We start from the raw sequence: 16,727 nt of genomic DNA, 5'->3' as shown, positions 1-16,727 counted from the left end.
TGGAGGCAGAGTGCTTGGTAACATGTGAGATGGTGCTCTAGCATGAGCTGAGCCTGTCTGCAGCTTTCGGAACCATGTCCTTATAGCTGTTCTATGATATAGCCTACCATATACTCTTAAAGTGCCTTATAATCTTAAACGGTTATGGTAACTATGGTTTGGCTTTATCAAAACATGTCGTGTAAGGTGTCTAACACTTTGGAATAATACCCCCATCCCATTTCTGGTGATGAGGATATTATCCCTCCCTTCTAGAGGGAGAAGACATGTAGTAACCTACTTACCCGGTTAAAGTTAACCAGAGCCCCAGCATCACAAAATGGATGCTGCTGCCACGACACAAGTCTGACCTCCTGCTGCTGGGAGTGATCCCGGCAAGGGAGGCTTGGACAATAGGTTTCCTGCCTTGGGAGGTGCGAGCACCACCCCAGACAGGCCTTAGTGTATTGGGGCAGGGAGGGATGAATGAAACGAGACACAAGGTGTCCCATGCATAGTCCAGTTCAAACCGGTGCTGGGGTACACCAGCCCCAGTCCTGGCGCGAAACTGGACAAAGGGAAGGGGGTGTAACCACCCCCCTCCCAGGTCCCACCCATAAGGCGTGACCTAGCAGGCAACCCAGCCCCCCAGATTAGTATAAGAGTGGTAGCTGGGCCCCAGGAGATTAGATTATCCTGAACCTGCAACTTGAACAGAAACTCTGGACCTTCGACATTCGACGAAAGAAGACTGAAGAATCTCCCTTGTGGCCAAGGAGTGGCTACCCTGTGCAAACAGGCACCATCAAGAGACTACTCTTTGCTTTGCTGAAGTTCTACGAGGGACCGACTGCAGAGCCCGACCAGAGCCTTGACTTCCAGACTTCTCCGACCCTGATCCACATCCACAGCCGAGCTGAGATCCGTGGAGGCGATGAGAGACGTGGGACCGGCTACCTGGGAAAAGTGGCGAGTATCTTCCAGCGCAGCTTCTGAGGTACCCTCGAAGTTGTGCACCGGGGATTGAGAAGCCCCAACCCCAAGCACCATCTGCACCGAAGATCAGCCCCCCACACTCCACAAGTCCTGCGTGGGGCCCTTCTGCATTTTCCTGCTTGCCGCGTCTGTCCGGTTGCTTGCCCGTTGGCTAGCGGCCTTTGTGACGACACACCTTGAAATCTTCACCGCTGGTTTGGCTCCTCCAGACTGGCTCCCGCTTCTCTGCAAAAGAGAAGCACCCCAGACCTTCCTGGTCCAGAAGCAAGTCCTCCGTTCTTCGTGGGTTCCGCTTGCCAAGGCTTGGTGAGTCCTAGTTCGACTTCGCCGCCGCCGACAGCAAGAGCCTTTGTGGGACAGCTCGCCTCCTGGTCCTGGTCGTCCTCGACGTCTCCTGGTACCCGTGGCTGCAGCGACAAGCTTCACCCTTCACCTGCAATCTTCACGACATCGCCTGGTTCCTTCCTGGTTCCACGTGGTCACTGGCTAGTGACCTTGACTCTGTCCCTTCTGCTTGCAGGTACCCTTCCTTCTTGATCCCGGCCTTGGGATCCACCGGACACTCTGCACTGACTGCCTGTCAGCAACTTTCCTTCAGGCATCCATAGAAGTCCACCACGAAACCCGACGCAAGTTCACACCTATGCACCCGCAGCCCGTGGGCAAGGTAACTTGGGTACTTCGGTGCTCAAAAGGGTAGTGACTATCCTAGGGTCTAGTTTCCGAGTCTCGACTCTCTAGCTGCTTCAGAAGTGTCCTTAAACTGCTTAATTCAAAACTGTACTATTTCTATCGACTATATGCATTACGCGTGAGTGTTTCCACTCTGCACCTGAATCCCGTGGGCCTCCCACTTCCTAACTGTTGGTAGTGTAGTGTAGCCCAGCGATTCCCTAGGCCTATCCTATTTCCGTGACAGTGGTCCTTATACCACTTCTTTAGTATATGGTTTGCGTGGCCCCTAGGGCCTAACTGTATTACTTACCTGTGTGACTTAATGTATGCTTAAATAAGACTGTGTTGTACTTACCTCGAATCTCATAAAGAGTGCTGAGGGTTTGACTAGAATAAATACACTTTATTTTATATATATATCTGTTGTGGTGTCCTTTCATTCGGTATTCAAGGGATTATATATGGTATCGCAGCTGGCTTCACATGCCATTCAGAGTTTAGCCTAAGACTGCTCTTGTCCATGCTACCACTAGGATAAACTGGTCTATAAGGTTGACTTTACAACCAATCACCATAAGGGTTGTTTGGACTGATATAAGGTGTACACTAGAACTAGTGACATCATACATCAGGCCAACTTCTCACAATATATATAATAGCTAATACTCGGATATAGCTTTTTAAAAAAAAAAAAGAAAGAAAGATGTGTTTTTTCAAGCACTGAGGATGCTATTTGGGAGTTTATGAACCAGTGTCTCCCACCATCCGCAAACGACAGAATATGGGTATACTGCTTACTACTCTGATTCAGGTATGTGAATCTATGAAAGATACCCCAATACTGGATAAGAAAACAAGTTACTTACCTGTAACTACAGTTATCCGGTATTGGTATCTTTCATAGATTCACATGCACCCACCCTCCTCCCCGGCTAGTCAGTTCTCTATATCTGGTATACTTACTTCTCACTTGTGCTAGGAAAATCTGAGGAGAACTGCCTCTGCTGGGAAGGTTCTGGAGGGTGCTGGCAGCTGATTGGCTGGGACCAATCTTTGGTTCTTTTTTCTATAATGATGTAGATAGGCTACTAAGACTTAGGCCTTAGGCTTTTTCTTTTAGCCTACTACTATTATTTACTCTTGGCACTACTTTTGTATTTACCGTGGGACTCCCGCCTCGGCGACGGGGAATGATTCAGGCATGTGAATCTATGAAAGATACCAATACTGGATAACTGTAGTTACAGGTAAGTAACTTGTTTTCTTCTGTTACATATAACTTACTGTTGCCAACCTGTCCTTGAACTCAATTTTCAATCTACGGAAGCCCAGTAAATTGATAGGCTCTCCTGTAAAACTTTGTGGATTGATATCCAGTTTACAGAGGTTTGTTCCCCACTTGGAAACAAATAACTGAAACCAAGTTTCTTTGTTAATAATTATGTAGGGTTTACAGATAATGACCATACGGTTGATTCCCCACAAACCCTCTGGGAAGCGTTTAAAACCGTGATCCGAGGGCAGGCCCTATCTCTAATAGCAGGTGCAAAGAAGGAAAGATTGAAAGACATCTCCGACGTCGAGCATAGGGTCCACCGACTTGAGCATAACGTCAACTCAAACCCCACACCTGAAGCGATGCACGAACTACGACTCAGTCAGGACGAATACAGGGCTCTGGTCTCGGATCGCGCTAAAATGATGGGACAAGAAAAACTGGGCCGTATATATGACTGGGGTGACAAGGCAGGGAAATGAATAGCCTGGCTTGATAGGAGAGAGCGTGCTAGTCGTCTGGTCCCTGAGCTCCGAGGGAACGATGGTAACCCTGTAACGGACCCCCAAGATATAGCTACTCAATTTGCAGCCCATTACCACACGGTATACAGGTCAATGGCCCCTCATGCACTTGAAGACTCTGTCGAACTTCTAAGGGACATCTCCCTCCCGACCCTATCAGAGGCGGACCGCCAATTCTTAGATAGCTCCCTCTCCACTGAGGAAATCGCGCTGGCAATCCGAACACTTCGACCTGGTAAAGCTCTTGGCCCCAATGGTATCCCTCGTCATCCAATTCTATTCCATCCTCAGTCCATTTCTCCCGCAGCAGGGTCTTCATCTCTTCCAGAAGCATTAAAACATTGAACACCCAGCACCACTCTTACATACCAGCTTTTTCCATTAAGGGTCAAAAAGAGAACAAAACATAAGAAAACAGGTTCCACCACATGGAGAGAACTTAAATAATAGCAAAATGTTTGTATATGTCTCATAAATACTGCCAATGTTCTTTTGAGAAGTGAAGTGAAAAAAGGAAAGTCTTCCAAATGATATTCATTCCATATGAGCAAAGCAATATAGCAACATGACCAGGATTATTGAAGTTTCAATGAAAATTAGCACTCCATTTCCATTGCCCTCCTTCCTTATGTGTTAGCAATTTAGAGAACCTCCTCAGTCTCTGAGAAAACGAAAGAATAATCCTACAAAGTATTACTTTCTACCTGGAAGTAGTCAAGTACTGGCGCGAGGAAATACCTTACTTAGGTCTTTCAAAGAACACAATATCCTGGAAAGTCTTGAGCTTCTAAAGAACCACTACCCACGCCTGGGTAGTAAAAGAAGATGACTACTTTCCAAAACGCAGTTCTAGTGACCTTCAAATCCCAGGAAACCGGAATCCAGGAAATCCTCTGAAAGGAGCTGCGGTCTGTCCGAGGACAACCGTGAGAAAAACAGAAGCTGAATACTTTAAATAGCAGCAAGAAGCCGCATTTCCGGTCCATGCCTCCTGGGAGTTGTAGTTTCCCCACTAAAAGGCTGAAAGACAGACAAGGTAGGCGCTACCGGACTGAAACCCTGTCAGGAACTACCACAGCGAAATCACCTACTCTTGAAATCATTCATTCTTTTTTGTCATTATCTCAGTCAGTCACCTTTAAAATTTAATTTCTTGGTGGCTGCTTTCACTACACCCCCTAAACATTCATCCTTTCCTTTGGATTTAACTACTCTCCTTCATCTAAATGTGAGCTTAACTTTACTCATGATAGACACTACTTCTTGTAAAGTTGAAAACCCATGAAAGCACGCCCCCTTCCCAGCATGCCCTGGTGCTAACCACTAGAGCGCAACGCTCCAGTTCTCTTTCTATTACCATAAATGGTTGAGCGGAAGGTAAATTTAGTGCAGTAATTTCTTAATCCAAAGGAAACCAATGTAGTTTGTTCAAGTAAAAGACCTTCTGTGTAGACTGCCTTTCACTTAGCAGCTAACGATCCAAAGTTCAGCATTTAAACTGCTTTGGTTATGCCCCAAAAAGAACTTTCAATAACATTGCAGTATCTTCCGTTTCCTAAAAAAAAGCCCAACTCGAGATGGCCGCTGTGGATGCTCTATAAGAATGGCCAATCAGGAGCAGGGCTCCAACAATCGTATCAGAGTGGCGAATCAGGAATAGCGTCCCATAGGCAACTGCCAATAAACGAGGACACTTTAGTCAAGGAGCGTTTATATGTGAAGATACCAAAACTGGCCTACCTCAGGGACAAAGCGAGGTCGGAATGAGCCTCCCTCTCGAGCTCCTGGGCTGCAAGGCACTATGGAGTTAAAAGCTGTTAAATCCCCACAAGCTCCTTACTGTGAAGCAGCAACTGGAGTGTGGAACAGCCTGAACAAGAGGAGAGAATGCAGTTATCCATGAGCTTGTTTGTGCCAAGAGAGAATAGGAGCACAGGACGACTATCCCTCGTGAGCATGCACCTTTCACCACCAACAGTAAGACTTCCTCAGATGCACAGGGGAACCATATAGGGTTAAAATAAAGATAAGAATCTTCAGATGAAAAGAATACACAGGCGTCAAACTAGATCCAGAGATTTTTGTGAGCAGTACATCTGCGCACCGGTAGGTGTTGTGGTTTGCGTGACATCATCCGCTCCAGAAGTGATGTGCACGGTGCCTATATAGATGCCAACTCAGTGCGTAGACGTCAGTTCTTTTCTTTCTGCACCAGTCAGCACAGATCTGGGAAGATCTCCCCTTTGTCAATTGTTGACAATTTTTTTTAATGTTTTGTCAAGGTGTTTTGAGGTTTTCTTCTCATAATGTGGCAGGAATATCTTGAAAGCTGGCTTCAAGCTCTGTGGCGCCTGTCACCAATTGATGACGGTGATGGACCTGCACCTTGTTTGCTTTGGTGCCTCAAGCATGACCAAGGCCTGCAGGCCTCCTCAGATTGCTGCGCCATGAATCCAAAGACCTTCAGGGAGCCACCCCTCAAGGTTTTGGTGGCTCAATGTGCGACTCCATGGCAATACAGAGAGAAAGGTCCCAGTTGCTGTCGCGGTGTCCGAGACCTTTGTGGCATTCGAAGGTGTCAGGCCATTCGATTAAGTCCCACTCCCACAAGTAGTCGTCGAAGCATGCTTTGACTTCACCTCATATGTCGGCCAGCAAGATGAGGGAGCGTCATCATTCGAGGCCTGGCTCTGTGGTTGAGCAAGCACTTGGGCCTTCACCGCGCCTCCTCAAATTGCTGGGAGCCAGAGCATCTCCCACCCAATTAAAAGTATTTTATGAGGTTATGCACCTCATATTTGGGCTATTCGTTCCCTCCGGCGTGCCTTTGGGCTCCGCGTGTTCGGGATGGGCCCCTAATGGATCCACACCGGTGGCTCCAGCACCATTCGGGCCTCATGGATCCACAGATGGATCTGGATTGGTGCCGGTCATGCCATCTTGACTTTCCCCAACAACAGTTTCAAGGCAGATGCTCCCAGGCGCATCAGCAGTGCCATCCCCATTTATATCCCCAACTCCGTAATGGTACCGGAAGGACATCGCTCAGTGACGACTCTGGCACTGACTGGAGCCTTGCCTTCCAGGCCTGAGCCTGAGCCATATTCTCCTTGGCTAGAACTAGGGGAGGAATGAGAGGGGTCGCTGGACCCTGAAGAATAGCAGCCATATGATACCAACATGGACTGGTTTGAGGATTTGACAGAAGCCAGCGGACTGGCTACTTCTCTAGGTACTGGCATGCTTTCTCTCCCTAATGTGGCTACAGAGGAGGGAGCTTCATTCACAATGGTGGTGAGGAGGGGGGTCCTGGACTTTAGCTTGCCCTCTTTGGCTGTGAAGACTAACATCTTGATGTAAGTGCTTCAGCCAGGAGTGTCCCCCTCAAAACCACTTCTCCTGTTTAACAAAGCTGTGTTACTGACCTGCTTCAGGGGACCTCCAATTCCTCACCGAACACCCTACCTCAGGATGCCTCCACATCGCACATAAATGCTGGCGCATTCCCAACCACACCCCTGGAGCTGGAATCAAAGAGGATAGATATCTTAGACAAGAAAATGTTTTCTTCCATCAGCCTAGAATTTCAGTCCATGCACACCGCATGCCTTTTGGGCCACATACCCATTCTCTGTGGGATACGGTTGCGCAAGTGCTGCCAACCATTCCGGAAGAGGCCTGGTCCGTGCTTTCTCAGGCTGTTGCAGATAGGAGCGATGCAACTAAGTTCACCATTAGATGCAAACTGGACACCACTGACTCACTAGGCAGTGAGTGTGTTTTTTTGCCAGTGGCCCTACGGGACCACGCCTGGTGGAGGACTACTGGCTTTTCTAGAGATGTACAATCGTCACATAGGACATGCCCTTGATGGCTCCTTTCTCTTCGGAGACAAGGTGGATTCCACTCTGGAGCGCTTTAAGGACAGATGGTAGCATTGGACTTGCAGCACACATATTTTCACATCCCCTGCAGTTTACAGTGGCTCACAAGCACTTTCAGAACGCTGTGCTCCCCTTTGGCTTTACCAGCACCCCTAAGGTGTTCACCAAGGTGATGGCGGTGGTTACAGCTCATCTGCGGAGGTCTGGGGTGGCAGTCTTTTCCTATCTCGACATCTAGCTGTTGAAGGCGGGCTAACTCCTGCGTTCACTGGGATTCACTATCAACATGCCGAAGTCCCACCACACTCCCTCTCATACGTTCCCTTTTATCAGAGCTGTTATGGACACGGTGCAGTTTTGGGCCTATCCTCCCGAACGGCAAATCCAGGAAATTCAGGCTATGATACCAATGTTTTATCCTCTGTCATGGATTTCGGTGAGACTGACTCTGAGGCTGCTGGGACTCATTGCCTTCTGCGTCCTGCTTGTGCCACATACCTGTTGGCATATGTGGGCTGTGCAGTGGGACCTGAAGTTCCAGTGGGCTCTGCAACAGTGGAATCTGTCCGACATGGTCCAGATCTCGTAAGGAATGGCAAAAGATCTGCTATGATGGTTAATAAACTGCGATTGGGTCAGCAACAGACACCTCTCTCTTCCGAGACCAGATCTGACAGAAGTGACACATTCGTCACTCCTTTGCAGGGGCAGCCATCTGGGAGGAGTGGAGATTAGAGACCTCTGGTCTCCAGAGGACCTGGACTCCTCATCAACTTGTTGGAGGTCCAGGTGTTCTGTCTGGCATTGAAAGTCTTTCTACCCTCCATCAAGTGAAGGCAAGTACAGGAGTTCCCGGACAACACCACTGCCATGTGTTACTGCAACTGACAGGGTGGGGTCGTAACATGGACCCTTTGTCATGAGGCCTGCGTCGCTGGACATGGCTGGAACATCAGAGCATTTCCCTTGTGGTTCAACATCTGGCTGGCTCTTTGAACGTCAGAGTGTACAAACTGAGATGAAGATGCCTAGCGGATCACGAATGGCATCTGCATCTGGAGGTGGTGCTAGATCTCTTTCAACTATGTGGACAGTCTTGGTTAGATCTCTTTGCCACCACCGATAATGCACAATGTCAGCAGTTCTGCATGCTAGAGTTTCATAAGTAGCCCTTGCTCAGAGGTGCTAATAATGTCTAGTGGTGCTCCGGCCTCCGTTACCCCTTTCTGAACATGCCACTCCTGCCCAGAATTTTCAGGAAGATCAGGAACTGCCAGGACCAAGCTATTCATGTGGCTCCAGACTGGGCGCAGAGAGTCTGGTATTCCGAGCTATTGAGCATGGTAATCGGTCCTCCAATCAAACAACCCCTTTGGAAGCATCTACTGTAAGAGCTGCAGGGGAGGGTTCTCCACCCAAACCTGCCTCCTTACATGGATATTGAGTGGCGGCAGTTGACAGCTTTCAACCTTCCTCCCGAAGTCTGGAACGTTGTTTTGACAGCCTGGCATCCCTCCACCAAGACGGTATACACCTGCCATTGGGGAAAACTTGTGGCATGGTGTAGAGAAAAACAAATCAATGCCCTTTCTGCCTTCCTTTTTCAGGTTCTCCTTTTCATCCTTTCTCTTGCCCAGCAGGGCTCTGCTTTGGGCACTTTAAAGGGCTATCTCTGTGTTATTTTTGCCTTTCTGTGGTTGCCTGACCTGCTATCCCTCTTCAAACCCCCTATTGTAAATAGGTTTCTAAAAAAGTTTACAACATTTGTTTCCACATTATCCAATTACTGAGCCTCAGTGGACCTCAGTCTCATCCTCACTTTCCTTATCTGCGCTCCCTTTGAGCCCTTGCACAATTGTCCATTCAAGCTCCTAAACCAAAGACAGCCTTTCTCGGTGCTGTAATATCTGCCCGGAGGATCAGTGAACTTCAGGCTTTGTTATTCCAAGTGTCCTTATCTTAACATCTACCCAGAGAAACTGGTGCTTCGTACAAGAGCTTTCTATCTACCTAAAGTGGTCACTCCCTTCCACGTAGGCTAATCTATCACTCTGCCTATTTTTTTTACGCTCTGCCTCCTCCTTCTAAGGAAGAGGAATGACTTTACTGTTTGGACCCAAAAAGAGCGTTGTTGTCTATGTTGACCACACATAAGAGTTCAGGGTGGACGACCAACTCTTTTTGGGTTATGTCGGACTGAAGAAAGGACAGGCCGTACAGAAGAGGATTATCTCACAATGGATTGTGCTCTGTATCAAAATCTGTTACACATTGGCTAAAAAGCAACCCCCTGAGGATTTGCATGCTCATTCCAGCAGAGCTAAAGCTGCAACCATTGCATTAGCACTTGGAGTTTCGATCCTGAACTTCTGTCAGGTAGCTACGTGGGCTTCCCTGAACAAGTTTACCAAGCACTGCCTGGACAGTCCAGTTCCGAAGGGATGAGTATTTTGCTTGTTCGGTCCTGAAGGACTACCTCATGTGAAATTGGTCTGCGAACCAAACTCTGGGGGTATTGCTTGTATATCTATTTAAGGTACAGAATCTATGCCTAGAAGGATTTATTAGATGAACAAGTTACCTTCGGTGACGCCTTATCCGGTAGACACCATCAAGATGCAGATTCCTTACCGACCCACCTATCTTCCCTGCTCTGCGAACGTATTTCTAGGGTCGGGGGTTTTCCCCTTTCATGGTCCTAGTATTTCACACCAGTGGTCAGTGTACATAGTGGCTCCGTGCTTCTAGCATGGAAAGTCCCGAAAAGTAACTATCGTCAGTGTGCTGGGGTGGTACCTATACAGGCACCGCGCATGTCACTTATGGCACGGACGATGCCACGCAGAGCTGGATAATGCCACCTACCCACGCAAGGCTACTGCTCAAGATACATTTCCAGACCCAGTCTGATGCCTGGGGATAATTTTAAAGTAGGTAATCTGCGGCTAGATAGAGTCACTACTAGATAAAGCATTACCTTAGATAAGTAACTTGTTAAGCTTGCATCATGGTAACTTCTGCAACTGTACTTTTGAAGCTGTTCATTCCAAACTCAAGCTCTGCGGTAGTACAAGGTACAGGTTACTCCAACTGCGCCAACCGCTCAACTGTCCTCGCTTTCCCCTACCACATTCTATCATACCCTGTATTCTAAAAACAGACCAGTGAATAAAATTCTGCAACACAACACTGTTATGAGCCCCAATGTACTCCAATAACGGCCTAGTTAGTTGCACAACCTTTTACCTACATTTGTCCTACCTTGTTCTACATAACGGCTCTGATGCTGGTCTTTTACCTAGTTAGGACCTGAATAAATATTGTGTGGTTTTTCTTCGAAAACTAGCCTCATTATTATGCATGAGGATTCTTAGTATCACAGCAGGATTACCATCTTCTGCATAATAACTCTGTACAAAAGTCACCACTATTGTCATCCTTGGCCGACAGGCCCACAGTACCATGCCACATCTAAGTAAGAACCCCTGAGGGTACCTTTCGGGTATGTAAGTACCACAGCTTCGCTGGGCAAACCAGAGGAGAAACACTTCCATGCTGATACGAGACGCTGAAGTTTCTGCACGCAGACACTCCAGTTCGCAGTGGTCTGACATCCCTTGTGGGTTGTCCAACTCAAAACCAAGACTGGCTTTACAGAAACATACATGCTAGGTACACTTAGGTACATCTAGTTAGGCTTTTGGATTGTAGGAGTACTCATGATTACTGCCATGTATCTATATGCCTGGATATATTAACTTTTTTAGCACCATGTTAGAATTTGACCCTTTGTTTACTCTGTTGGTGCTTATAATCTTATATAACTGTTTCTGTCTAATAGTTGTTGCAGCACACATATTTTATACAACAATGATGCTGGTTCAATAAATACGTGTTGAAAACGTCCACACCTTTTATTCTGTGGATTTCTCTGAGACTAAGAGAGCACGAGTGACTGAGCAAAAAGTACTGTACTGTTTCCACGATCCCTGAGGGGTCAGGGTTGTCTTGTTCGATAGTTGCCAGAAAATATTCATTCCTTGGTAAGGTTGGGGGGTTTATAGTGGCACTGTGAGCTAGCTGGTCTACAGACTAACAGATCCTTTGGGGTGTCTGGAATCAGTCTGGACACAAATCCCTTAGTTTATGTTGTCTAAACGCGCAGATCCTATATAGATTTGTAGGAACTACATGACAACACAGCATTCTTTCTGCACGACCTGACAAAAAATCTGGGTAAAAAAAGCTGTAACTCTTGCAGATTGGAGCACTTTGTAGCTGGCTAAATAGTCAACAGAGGGGAGGAAAATCTTGTTGGCAGAGCGGAGGCTGTGTATGTACTCCTGTGGGATGTCATTAATGGTGGAGGAGTGATAGGACTGGATTCTTTCCTACTTGGTTCTCTCCAAGAATCCTCACAGGTCGCCAGGATCTTTTTATCTGCTAAATAGTGTAGAGGAGGGAAAACTCACTTCTTAGTGCATAATCACCCGAATCAAATCTCATTAAGGAAGGACCACTGGCTCCGGATCTAAAATTTGTAAGCTTTTATTACAACCAAGAATAACTGCACATAAAGACACCTTAACACAAGGTGAAGAAGATAAATGGGCACTAAAACAAATGCAAGTCTACGTAAGAGTTTCATACGACTCAAAACGAAAAGAATAACCAGCTCTAGAAGCATAAGAAAGGCAATGGTTAAGCCAATGTCTACATTAGGAATCATTAGCCTAAAAAGAAAAACAATTAGTCTATCCCTACTCTAACTCTAAGGTGACATCCCTACTTAACATTTCCCTTTCAGGCAAGAGAGTAAAAGGTGTCAGAAGTGAAGACTTCCTTAGAAGTACATTCACTTAGTCAGAGCTCGTTCTAAGATGCTCCTTCTAGCTTTCCCTCTAAACCTCAACTGCTCCACCCTCTGGGCACTGTCCCTAATACAAAATCCCAAAAACGTAGAACACGCCCTTCGGCACAACTCTTCTGCCAGGTCTTCACCCAAAACTTTTCCAGTGGAACTTGTACTCCATCCAACGACGGTTAGCTTGACCTTGGATCCCAGGCACCTTCTTCGCTGAAAGTATCATCCGTAAATTCCAATGTACTCCCCTGTTGGCTTCTCGTACCATCCTAACTCCTAAAACAAAGACCTAATCTCTCTATCGAGCTAAATGTCCTTGCACCTGCAACAGAAACATGGGAATGAAAAACTTTTCACTTCTCTAAGATTTCCAAGCCTTTACCAACGGAAATCATTTTCGGCCTACAACGTTAGCTAACATAAGAAATAAACAGGCCTTTCTCTTTAAACGATTATGCGATCAGGCCTTTACACTGTTTAACACATTACTAAATCACATGTTAAGCATTAGTTCATTATTCTTTTAAACGTAAATAAGCAGACTATACGTGCAACTTTAACTAACACACATTTAACTAACACGTTGCATTACACAAAATCAAACATTATGCAATTGCGAAAATACATTTGCAATGATCTACGACATTATTCTTCATGAAAAGCATGGTTACATTTCTAATCACACCTATGTTAACCGATTTCTAGTAATACATTTTCTATGTCACACCTAAACTACTTCAAATATTATGTGGGTGCGGACCAACAGTGAATATGATGCACCCATACAAATTTCAGAATAATGTGACGCTCTATCAGTTCCCCTCCTTTGATGACAAATGTCATCACATCATCACACAATTAATTCCCTTGTAGAAAGAACCGACCTAAACAGTACTTGTTGCCATTCTCCCCCGACGGAATCTTTCCATATTCTTGATATTCTGGTATTGACTGTCCTGCAGTCTGGCCATTCGCATTTCACTGGCTCTGAGAGCTTTTTCAATTCTGTTTCCTCTGTACCACTTATACGCTCTGATGAAACCCCACAAACAGATCACACAAACCACAACAATGATAAGGGGTTTTAGCACGAACCCAAGGAACCCTTTTCCCAAATTCGCAAACCAATTTCCCACACGACCAAATCCTTTACTAATCTTATCCCACACGCCCTTTTCGGTCAAATCCTCAATCCTTTAATGAATCGTGGTAATGTTGTCTATATATGTCTCCAGATCCTTGCTATTGTCTGGAATATACGTACAACATTCCTGAACCTTCAGTAATTTACAGACTCCGCCCTCTTTTGCTAATAGTACATCTAAAGCAAGGCGATTCTGCAAAACCATTGTCCTTATCGATAACATCTCTCCATCCACTAATATCAAAGACCTTGCTGTATTCATCGACAACTCATCAACCGCAGTCACCAGCCTTCTGATCTTCACATCATTCAAAACCACACCCAAACTCTGTATTATCGCTCCAAAGACATCACCAATCACTGCTCCTGCACTCACAGCTCTCTTGGCTCTAGAATGATGTCCAGTCTCCAAAAGCTCCAAGTCTTCTGCATGATATATTTTTGGAAAAATAAATGGCCAAATAGCATGTACCATACCAATTTGCAGGCAACCTCACATAGGCATTTCTTCCACACACATAATACACAGTTGGGATCACTTGCACCGAACCTTGCAAAAAGTTCTTAGCCAAATCTTCCATAGTGAAGATATGATCACACGTACTTTGCCCTACCGAAACCTTTTCATAGTAGGTCTGAGGATGTCTCACACATAACTTCCCCTTTGGCACCTGGTCCAATGCTATGGCTCCGTAACTCCCCTTAGATCTGTGTAATCTTTCCTCATCAGTCCAATCTACTGGACTGTCCTGTATTTCGTGTTTGTGTTTTCCCTATCTATATTCTACTTGACCTATAAACTTCTTCTCTGTATCTGACAATGAACATGTCAAATTATGTCGGTGAGCATAAGCCGTATCCAGTTCCAAAGACGGTATGAAATACTTCCGGAGTCGGTCTTCTGATTTATAATAATCATACATATTCAGATGATACTAAGCAACAAACTACAAGAAATTCCATATGTTAGTGGAAGGTCATCTACTGAGGAAGGCAACTGCATACACACATAGCAATCTTTCGCATCCATGGCATCAACATACTCGTACAACAACTTCGCGTACGCATTAAGCTTAAAATCACTTCTAGACAGGTCTATGTGAAATCTACGACTCTCTTCGATTAGTAAAGCTCTTTTAGCTCCTATAGTGACCTCCTTTTGGCTAGAAGTGTTAGGTGTAGGTGTACCTGCCCTTCTTGCTCATGTGAAAGGACATACAAGGCTGTAACTATTATGGCTATAGAAACTATTACCAACCCTATGAGTGTACCTATCACTAATTTAGACCTACGTTGAGTATTTCCAGCATCTGCCATTTTTGCAAAGTTCTCAAAGTTCTTGGTTTCGGCAATAATTAAGAGTCTCTTCTCCTCCAGATGCCGCTTGTCAACCAGTTCAAACTATACTTCAAGAGCTGGAAATTCCCTTGCAACTTTCAGTTCCCTATTTACACAGTTCACAAAAAGACTTCCCTAGCCTTCTTTCGTTGTCTTAATGGAAAGTCCCTAAATCTATTCTTCTTCCACTCAGGCCTAGGTTATCTTCTTTAAACTTTTATGTACAAGAAAGTTCACCTTCAGTCCAAAATAACATCAGCTCACAATATCTGTAAAACACACTGCAATGTTCAAGACGAAGTACCATTAATTCCTGATGTGGTGGTACATAGCCAAAGGTTGGAAAGACCAATCGCACCAAGATCAGCTCACGAATCTTGTTCAGAAGTGGTGGATTCGGAATATTGAGAGTCAGTATTCCTTCGATCTCCACCCCTGGAACCAACAGCAACACATCCACTTTCAGGTTCGGAGAATTGCCGACCAGCGTCAAGGACCTCAGTCTCCCTGAGCTTAACACTCCTGGCATCAGTCACAGTGTATGCCCACTCTGGTGAGGCGTACCTTTGACACAGCACTCTTCTCCTCCTGGACCTTCTCAAACCACCTCGAGTTTGCTCTTCGTCGCTCTGTTCAGATTCAGATGTTTCAGAAACTGGGGCAAGATCTCTTTCAGGTGCCAATCTCAAATTCAGCCGTCTCTGACTCACGGGCCAAACCTCTTCTACTCCTCCGGCACCTCTGCTCTCCCTTCAGGTACCCTGTGCACTGCTTCCTCTTTCGACTGAGTTTGACTCTTCTCCACCCACAGCAACACTTTCTCTGTCTGAGTCAAATTCGGGGCTTTGATATGCACAACCCCTTTCAGCTCAATCTAGTGCACAACCAACTGCATCAGCAACCCTCACAGCTTGACTTGCCCTCTCAGATGGCCCTGCCACCTCAGCTGGATTTTCATTCACGAGAGGGGCTGTATCTTCCAAGGGCGCTGGAACTCTGCGGGTATGGGAGGCATGCAACCAGTTTGGCAGTCCCCCACACTTCACTGCCGTATTCGTGACCAGTATTACCTGGTACGGGCCACGCCAACGAACATCCAGGCAACTCTTCCTCACGTGCTTGCGGACAAGCACCCAGTCTCCCGGGCACAGGTCGTGGCGCAGGTCAATTGCGGCTGGAACAATTGCTGCTTGCACCTTCTGGGACACAGAACGGACTAAGTCAGCCAGTCCCTTGCAGTAGTCGAGAATTAAATCATCTGTGATGTTAATCAAAGCAGTAGCAGGTATCGCTGGTAATCGCATTGCCCTCCCCATCAGGATCTCATGAGGTGACACCCCGTTCTCCTATCAGGAACACTGCAAAGGCTCATGAGGAACAAAGGCAGCACGTCAGGCCATTTCAGGGACGTAGAAGAACACACCTTGGCCACCCGTGCTTTCAAAGTCCCATTAATTTGTTCCACAATCCCAGAAGCCTCTGGTCGATAACTGCAGTGCAATCTCTGATCCACATTCAAGGCAGCACAGAGCAATTTCATGATCTCACTGTGGAAGTGTGTTCCTCTGTCCTACTCCAAAGAGGTCGGAAATCCGAACCTAGGGATAAGTTCCCTCAGCAACAGCTTAGCTACAGTGAGTGTGTCGCACCTACGTGTTGGGTAAGCTTCCACCCATCTTGAAAAGACACATACCACAACTAAGATGTACCTCAACCCATTACACTTCGGCATCTCGATAAAGTCCAACTGCATCCTATTGAAAGGCCCTCCTGACCTCCCAATGTGACTCAGTGTTACAGCAGTCTTCTTTCCCGCATTCATCTGCTGACATGTAACACACCTCTGACACACAGCTTCAGCAACCGCATGAAACTTCGGATTGTACCATGTCTGTCTGAACACTCACACCATTGCGTTTCTACCAAGATGTACTGCACCATGTATCAATCTTGCCATTGGGTTCAACAGATTTTCCGGTAGCACAGCTCATCCATCACTCGAAACCCACACATCCACATCTCCCTTCTCACATCCTGCTCGTATCCA

At 46.3% G+C, this 16,727-nt stretch overlaps 1 protein-coding gene across 3 annotated transcripts in view; it reads left to right on the top strand.

The window, feature by feature from the left end:
- The window catches only part of EDA (ectodysplasin A), a 1,792,848-nt gene that overhangs the window by 1,236,633 nt on the left and 539,488 nt on the right, over window positions 1–16,727 (top strand). The gene's annotated exons all lie outside the window — the stretch shown is intronic.

The sequence above is a fragment of the Triturus cristatus genome, chromosome 5_2 (assembly GCF_964204655.1).
Source record: "Triturus cristatus chromosome 5_2, aTriCri1.1, whole genome shotgun sequence".
Taxonomy (NCBI): domain Eukaryota; kingdom Metazoa; phylum Chordata; class Amphibia; order Caudata; family Salamandridae; genus Triturus; species Triturus cristatus.
This window is presented reverse-complemented; position numbering and strand designations above follow the sequence as displayed.